This window comes from Nicotiana attenuata, unplaced genomic scaffold (assembly GCF_001879085.1).
Source record: "Nicotiana attenuata strain UT unplaced genomic scaffold, NIATTr2, whole genome shotgun sequence".
In the NCBI taxonomy this organism is placed as follows: Eukaryota; Viridiplantae; Streptophyta; class Magnoliopsida; order Solanales; family Solanaceae; genus Nicotiana; species Nicotiana attenuata.
The window spans coordinates 12568-20920 of NW_017677998.1; the positions used below are offsets into that span (position 1 = coordinate 12568).

Sequence of the window (8353 nt, forward strand, 5' to 3'; positions counted from 1 at the left end):
GAACATTCCACTAAACAATTCTAACAAACATTGCACTAAACAAAAAGCCTGATAAATTATATCGCACACGTGCCTAGCTTCAATTGCAGCACTTCAATTTTCCTCCTCTGGTGACACGTGCTCACCCTCTTGATTTATTTACGACGTCTGGCTTCCACTTGCATGCTTTTTGTTCTCCTTCGTTCATTTTATAAAAAAATTAGTATTCGTACCCGCGTGTTGCGCGGAGAATAATAAATATAATTTTTCATAAGAAAATATATCTTGAAAATACGGTAGATACAAAGGAGCATGAAAATATTATTATTTTTGGAACATGTAAATATAATTGATATTCCTACAATGAAGTCATAAGGAAACACAATAAAGAAACATACAATTTATTTCATGAAGTCCAATAATATTCTTTATAGCCTCGAAAAAGCAGCCATGTATACCAGCTAGAGTGCCACAAACAAAGATTTCTAATACCCTGAAAATTCAGAAAGACGACAAAGCCATAGTCTTTCAAGATTGAAAAAGTCAGACACATACAGGAAAATAATTATTTCCCACTTGCACAACCTTGACATCCACAATGTACATACTTTATTACACTAACTTTCCTAAGGTGCTTGGGGACACGATATGCACAAGTAGTTGTAAAGTTGTGATCGCGAGGTTGTATGCAGTGCAAGCAGCAGAGATGCTCATATCAAGGTTGCATGTCAAAACACAGAAAATAGGAAATAATTGAATATAAAAAACAAACAGAATTTGTAAGTTGTGGAGAATGTTGGCTTCAAACACTTTCTTCCACCTTTCAATCAGGTTGCGATCTGCATAATGTTGTCCAAATAGAAGTCATACAGCTCTTTTTGATATTTCATTTCTTCCATATTAAAGGTCATAAACATATCTGTCCCTCCGATGTGCAATGGTGAATATGGGCCAGAATGCTTCACACTTTCGTTTACCATCATTAGGGTCATTGCAAATTTTCAAAACCCAAAAAATATAAGTTAAGGTCTGGAAATTTCGATCAACAATGTAAGACAAAAAATACTAATACTCAATTTCACCTTGCATCAAATTACTCACCTTCTCTCATTGAAGCATCCAACTCATGTAGGGTAGGCTCGATCAACTACCAACCCTCGGGGTATTTATATGTTTTGTCTTGACCCTAGGTATTTTTCAACCGTAAATAAATAAATAAAAAGATACTTACTTCATGCGTAAGACGATGAACAGCGTAGTAACAGTTCCCATACCCACTACATGCACATAAATATAATTTTAAAGGTAAGTTAACATTTTATAGCCATTAACCAACACCAAGAAGGTGTTATATCTGTACAAAAGTTAGTGTGTAATCATTCCCCATAAGAATGTAGGAGAGTCTATGAATTCCACTGTATTAATAAGATACTTTATCTGTGTTTCTATTACTACAAAAGTACATATTTTGTACGTAAGCATTTGAATGTTTCCAGCAAGGATATAGTTTTATCTTGAAATATCTATGGTTCCTCTGAATCCAAAATACCCTACAATTACACAAAGGAGTGATATTGGTAAGCTTTCTCTGGCTCTTCTTAAACCTCCATCCCTGTCACCTGCTTAAACCTGATTAAGGGGGATGGTATAATAAGATGTTCGCCCTCTGTTTCAATTTATGTGAACCTGTTTGATTGGCCGCCGAGTTTAAGAAAAAAATGAAGACTTTTGGAATTTGTGGTCCTAAACAAATTCAAATTGGGCCCAGAGTATTTGTGTGGTTATAAAAGCTTTTCATTAAGGGTAGAATTATAAGTTTAAGCTAAATTGTTACCAAATTTAGAAAGGGTTCATTCTTTTTGGAACGGATCAAAAAAAAAAATAAGTTCACATAAACTGGAACAGAGGGAGTAATTATTTATGCAACTTTAGAATTATGACCAGTAATTTCAACAGCTTATAAAGCTACCAATAACAGTAGCTTCTTAACTACTCATAAGAGGAAAAGAATATAGAACCATAAAAGAGATATTGCTGTTATGGAAATGCAACATCCACACCCTTTACCGAATAAAGAAAATGACATTAAGTAAATGCACAGTTACTTGCATGCCTTAATCCTCTTTTCTAGATTGAACATCTGGAACACTATAAGTTGGAGTATGAGCAATTGATTATGGCCTTAAATGCAACAGGGTCGACAATAATTGCAAGAGGAAAACTATGACTATCTTATTCTTTCCTAGTGTAGAAGTATAAATATATACAAATCAGCATAATAGCATCAAACTTTGAGTATCCAACATCATATATCCTCAAGTGGGGAGCTACTTCTGCAACTTACTAATTTTTACTATTGGTGTAGTACAGTGGAGATGAATGTGCCTAAAAGGGAAAAGGTTGTAGTTCCCACATAACTTAGTGTGTAGCCTCAAATGATAACAGAATCAAACTAAATGATAGAAGCACTGCACAGAGTGAACCAATGATTTGAAAAATATAAAAATTGTGGCCTTTTATAATCATAGAATTGTGACAAAAGGCCTCAATTATCATTTCATTATCCTTCATGATAGTAGTATATGAGAAAAATGATTATTGACAAAATAAAAATAAAATATACTCCCTCCGTTTTTTATCAAATGAGGTACTTTCCTTTTTAGTCTGTTCCAAAATAAATGACACTTTTCTAAATTTGAAAATAATTTAACTTTAAACTCTTTCATTTTACCCATTTACCCTTAATGAGAAGCTTTATAGCCGTACTAATGTCATGGCCCCACAAACTTTTACCCCTTAAGCGTTTAAGACCACAAGTTTCAAAAGTCTTCTTCTTTTTTCTTAAAACTCCGTGCCGAGTCAAACTACCTCATATAATATGAAACGGAAGGAGTACTTCATATTCACAGAAGTTTTCTGCATTGGAAATGTGCCTAACAGGTTTTTGCCAACTGCATATTTAATAACAATGGCAAGATAAGTGAGAGTTAATACCAGCTGTATCGCACAAAGCAAAAGAAAAGTAGTTAGGGCAACAAATCGTTAGCTTTTTCTTACCATTATCAAAACAAATCAACTTAAATACAACAGTGCCATCAAAATTAACAATATATAAGATCAGAAAATAGTCTCATTGAAGCGAAAGGAGATTGATGATTAATGATCTCCCTTGCTACATTTTCATTAGTCTACAACAAATGCTGACATATAACTTTCTCAAAGACTCACTGACGCTGAAGTGTACATTATTCATCTAATGCAACAAAACCAAAGTAATTATATGAACCTAAGTTTAGGCACCTTGATACTTTAGTGGTCGCCTGTACATAACGCAAGTCCATGAAATATTAGAGTGTACATAAAAGCATCAATTGATCCTAAACTATAGAATATAATATGGATATAATATATGAGCAACATTCTAGTAGCTCATGAAGAACCAATCACCAGAGAAGCCAACAGTACTATCAAAGCCGAAAAGCGCAAAAAAGCTCTAAGATCTGTTGGGGGTTTAAGTGCAAAGTGGAAATGGAGAAAAACGATAAATATGTGTGTGTGAAAAGACTAACATCTATAAGAATAAATACCAAATATATAGACAAAGAAATTGAAGAAAATTTAAATCCAATAACCATTCCAAAGGTAAGTTTAAAGAATGCAAGGGCTTATTAAATTGTGATTTGTTTGTACTTCCAAGTTACTTCGAAGAACAAATAAAGGTATACACTTGTTTTACTATTAATAACATGTGCCTTTGATTAGTTAGACCGTTTATAATCTATTAATGAATTTAAACATATAACTTAAGAGCTTACAATACTAACATTTAATTAGTAGAAAGAGAAGGCATGGAAAATTGTCTTCTTTCAGGCTTCTGCTTGAGTTTCAGTTAAAAGACCATATGACTTATTGATACATGAGTATCACAATAATTTTTAATAGTACTATAACAGTATAACTATTACTTTTGAATAGTACTATTTAACGTAAAGAATTTTCTGAAGCACCACCACAAAAATAAAAATCACGCATAACCATATTTTCATTTTTAACAAACATCTACTACTTAAAAAATTGAACAGAAGCAAAAATAGCGCAACAAATAATAATTTTAATTAAACGATTTTACAAAGTATTCTCTATCCAGTCCTTTAAGCGTCGGAGGTATGAGTATTTAACTTTATAACCTCATTATTTATGTGGAGCGCCATTAAAACGACGCACAAGTTTGACATCTTCAAATTGTAATAATAAGTTATAATAATATGCATTAGATATTTATCGACGACTCAATGTTATATAAATAAAGTTAACTGAAATAATAACTTTGCAATAATGGTAGCTCATTCACATCCAGTAGATGATGATCTGTATGCATATGTGAAGCCGACAAACCATATTGCAAATTTTGTTCTTGTCGTGAATTTGAACATTGTGGCTCAGACTGAGATGATGAAATGTGCCAAAACTCTTTTGATAGAAGGCATTAACAGAAAAGAATATCAGCTATTGAGCGTGAAAACAGTTATCTATGCATTTGGTAGATTGTTGTAACACCCGATAGCTAATAGCAATTCCTTCCTAGAATATCATCAAAGAAGAAACAAAATGTAAACTCAATGCCAAAAAATAAGAACACTATTACTCTCTAATTATTGTATAAGAAGTTCTAATTACAATAGCTTTCTAATTAATATAGCTAAGTTTCTTTTTTATCTACATAATAGAACTGTCCTGATCAATTTTTGCGCACCTCACGACTATTGCATAGAAGTACCACCTTATGTTTTTTGTGTCTTTCATTTTTTGAACTCAATTATATATAAATCTTTAATTAATAAAGTTAAGCAATGACAACAACTTCAAGACATCACTTCTTGTGAAATTGCTAGCTTAGTCAAAAAATTTAAATACCATAACATATATCACATCTGCAACCAACTTCAATAAAATTTAAAAACAAAATTTTGCTTTTTTGAACTCAATTATATATAAATCTTTAATTTATAAAGTTAAGCAATGACGGCAACTTCAAGACATCACATCCTGTGAAATTGCTAGTTTAGTTACAAATTTTAAATACCACAACATATATCACTTCTGCAACCAACTTCAATAAAATTTAAAAATAAAATTTTGCATCACAAATCAAAGATCAAGTAGCAGACATACAAAGTAACTTCAATCAGGTTAAAAGGGTATATTTAATTTACGCCAAAGAAAAAGACAGAGGGCAATTGTAATGGATTAAAGAGACTGCATAACAATCAAATTTATCTGTTTCAAAAGTCATGATCAGTTTTAATTGTTTGTAACTTTAAGAAAAATAGTACTGATTTTATAGTGCAAATCTGCATATAGTGATAAAAGTTCATACCGTTCTTACTCGAGGAATATTTAGCCCGTTTCTGCTTCCGTATGCATATTCAAATTTTCCTTGTGAGTTTCTCTGTTCTTCCATGTCAAATTACCTAGAAACTGAATTTGGTGTGAGAAGCTGTAGAGTGATAATAGGTGAATTTGACTATAATCACACCTTAAATAATCACCTTCTTGTGTAGTTTAATGCTAAAAGTGATAACAAAATGCTCTTATTAATGCTTCTCATGATTTGCAGGTGATATATGTATAAGGAAGGCTAAGGACAGTTTTGGAGTCAAAATTGGAGAAAAGAGGCCAAATGTGTAAATTCCCAATGAAGCTACGCCCCGCCAGCCCTAGGATTCAGAAAATGGTTTGGCCGCGGTTCTACTGCGACCGCGGCAGAACCGCGGTGGAAGGCAGCTTCAGAACTTTAGAGATTCAGAGAGGGTGATTGGCCGCGGTTCTACCGCGACCGCGGCAGAACCGCGGCAGGCGCAGAAAAGTTCAGGGGTCAAAGTGTCAAATACGGAATTTTTAGACCTAAACCCTATTTAAAACATTAGACTTCGCCCAAGAGAATTATTATCGATTTTTAGGGTTTCTTAGCAAGGAAAACCATTGTGAGAGAATACTCCAAACATCTTTCTTCTTTACTTTTGATTTTTATGATGAATTCTATCTTAGTTTATTTTCCCATAGCAATGAGTAGCTAAATTCCTTGTCTAAGGTTTTGATGGAACCTATTGGGTGATGAACTTCTTGTTTATGTGAATACAAATTGCTAGTTTAATCTCTATTTGTTCAACTTCGTGTTTGTTGTAGTTAATTGACAGGATCCTCAATTAGTTGTGCCTATTTAGTGTGCATAACTTGGAAAAGAGTGCATATTTAGGGTATTGTTGAACAACACCACTCCTAGATTATTAGAGGAATCGATAATTGTAGGTTTAAAGGCGGGATTAGGGATAACGAAGCCTTGGGTATAATCTAAAGTGAATCGTGCTAAATAAAGTAAGCTAGTGTATCTCGGGAGAGTGCAATAGTAAATTACTGTGATTACTCGGGAGAGATTTACGGTAAGATTAGCGTTCATGATTGATAGAGATGTGTTGGTAAATTTGTATGAGCATAAACAGAAGGGATTCCATCAATAGGGGAAATCATTGCCTTAGCTTTTTATCATAATTGTTTACAACCTTATTAGCTTAGTTTACAGCTATTTAGTTACTTGCAAGCGTAGTTGTTAAAGAACATTCAACTGAGATTTGAATATTTGAGAAGCTGGTTCTGAAGAATTAGTGGGTCTGAAGATAGTGGTTGATAGGTTAACTCTCTGTGGATTCGACCCTGGGCGTAATACTCGGGTTATATTTGCAACGTCCGCAGAGTCCTTTTTATAAGGCATAGTTGGGCGTGATCAAATTTTGGCGCCGTTGCCGGGGAGTTAACGGAATTATCAATTGCCATTGACAGAAATACAAAGATTCTTATTGTAGTCAGTTTTCTCTCTACAAAATTTTTCATTGAAAATTTAACGGTTGTTGACTTGGGTGCTCAGGTGTATGCCTAGAAAGTCTACGAGGACTGGAGAACTACTTGAAGGACTCTCAGACCCCGAGCAAACATTCCGGGCATTGAACCGTGCCAACAAAAGAATTCAACAATCCCAACAAACACTCAAAATCGAAATTAACATGGGAGACGTAAATGATCCCAACGGAAATGTCAGGAATGAGCAAGCTGGCTTAAATGCCAGGGAAGGGGCACCTCCTGTGCCTGAGGGTGCATTATATGACTGGGCACAACCCACAGCTGACAATCTTGCCACTGCCATTGTTGTGCCCGCAATCAAGCTGAATCATGTTCCAGGATCACAAATAACATGCTACACTTGTTGCAGAACAAGGTACTCTTTCTGGGACACAAACAGAAGATCCTCAGCAGCACTTGAAGAACTTCGTGTCTATATGCAAAACTCAAAAGCAACCCAACGTGACTCCGGAAGCAATCAGGCTATTAATGTTTCCATTCTCGGTGACAGGAGCTGCTCAGGTTTCGGCTAAACTCGCTCCCCAAAACTCTATAGAAACTTGGGATAGTTGGTCAAGCCATTTCACAACAAGTTCCATCCGCCAACAAAACTGTCATCAACAAATTGATGAGATTGTAAGTTTCAAACAGAAACCAATGGAGACACTACACGAGACATGGGGCAGGTTTAAGGGAATGTTGGTTATGTGTACCACCATGTGTTTCCAGAACAGATGTTGGGACAAAGGTTTTACATGGGACTGACAGACAGCATGAAGAATATCGTAGATGCCTCTGCTGGTGGGGCATTCTTGGCAAGACTTGGAGAGAAGGTCAGAATTTGCTCGACAAGATGGCGCAAAATTCGGGTTGGACAACTAGGAACGCACCTATCACTCCAGTGGTGCACTCAGTGCCTCTCGATCCTTCTAATACAATGGCTGAAAATATGGCGACTCTCTTGACACAAATGAGCATCCTCACCAAAAAGGTGGAGGAATCAGGGCAGAAGCAGCAGGTTCATATAGTAGATACACCAATGGGGTCTTGTGCACATTTTGCATTAGCCAGCCAATTGGTAATCCTGGGAATACAGAGCATGATCATCATCATCAGCACCTGAAGAATAGAACTATGTGGCTAACTACGGGGGTCAGAGGCAAGGTAATCAGAACTGGGGTCAGCAGACTCAGCTGCAGTACAGGCCACCTCAGCCACAGTATAACGCCGGAAACATGGGAGCATGAGACCCCCCAACAACATGGCCCGTATCCTAGACCACAGGGTACAACAATCAGTAGCAAGGGTACCACCACCTCAGCAACAGCAGGGTGGAAGACAGGAAGACGGGTTTGCAAGACTTGAAGCAATGAAGCAACAGGTTATTGGGTCCAACGCTAAGATAAATGAAAGGGTGGATGCACATGATGCAGCTATCAAAAATATTGATGTACAAGTGGGTCAGATTTCAATGTCACTT

General features: G+C 35.7%; 1 pseudogene; it reads right to left on the reverse strand.

Moving 5' to 3' along the window:
- Window positions 1–544: 544 nt before the first annotated feature.
- LOC109221529 lies at window positions 545–1173 on the reverse strand (annotated as a pseudogene).
- Window positions 1174–8353: the final 7180 nt, after the last annotated feature.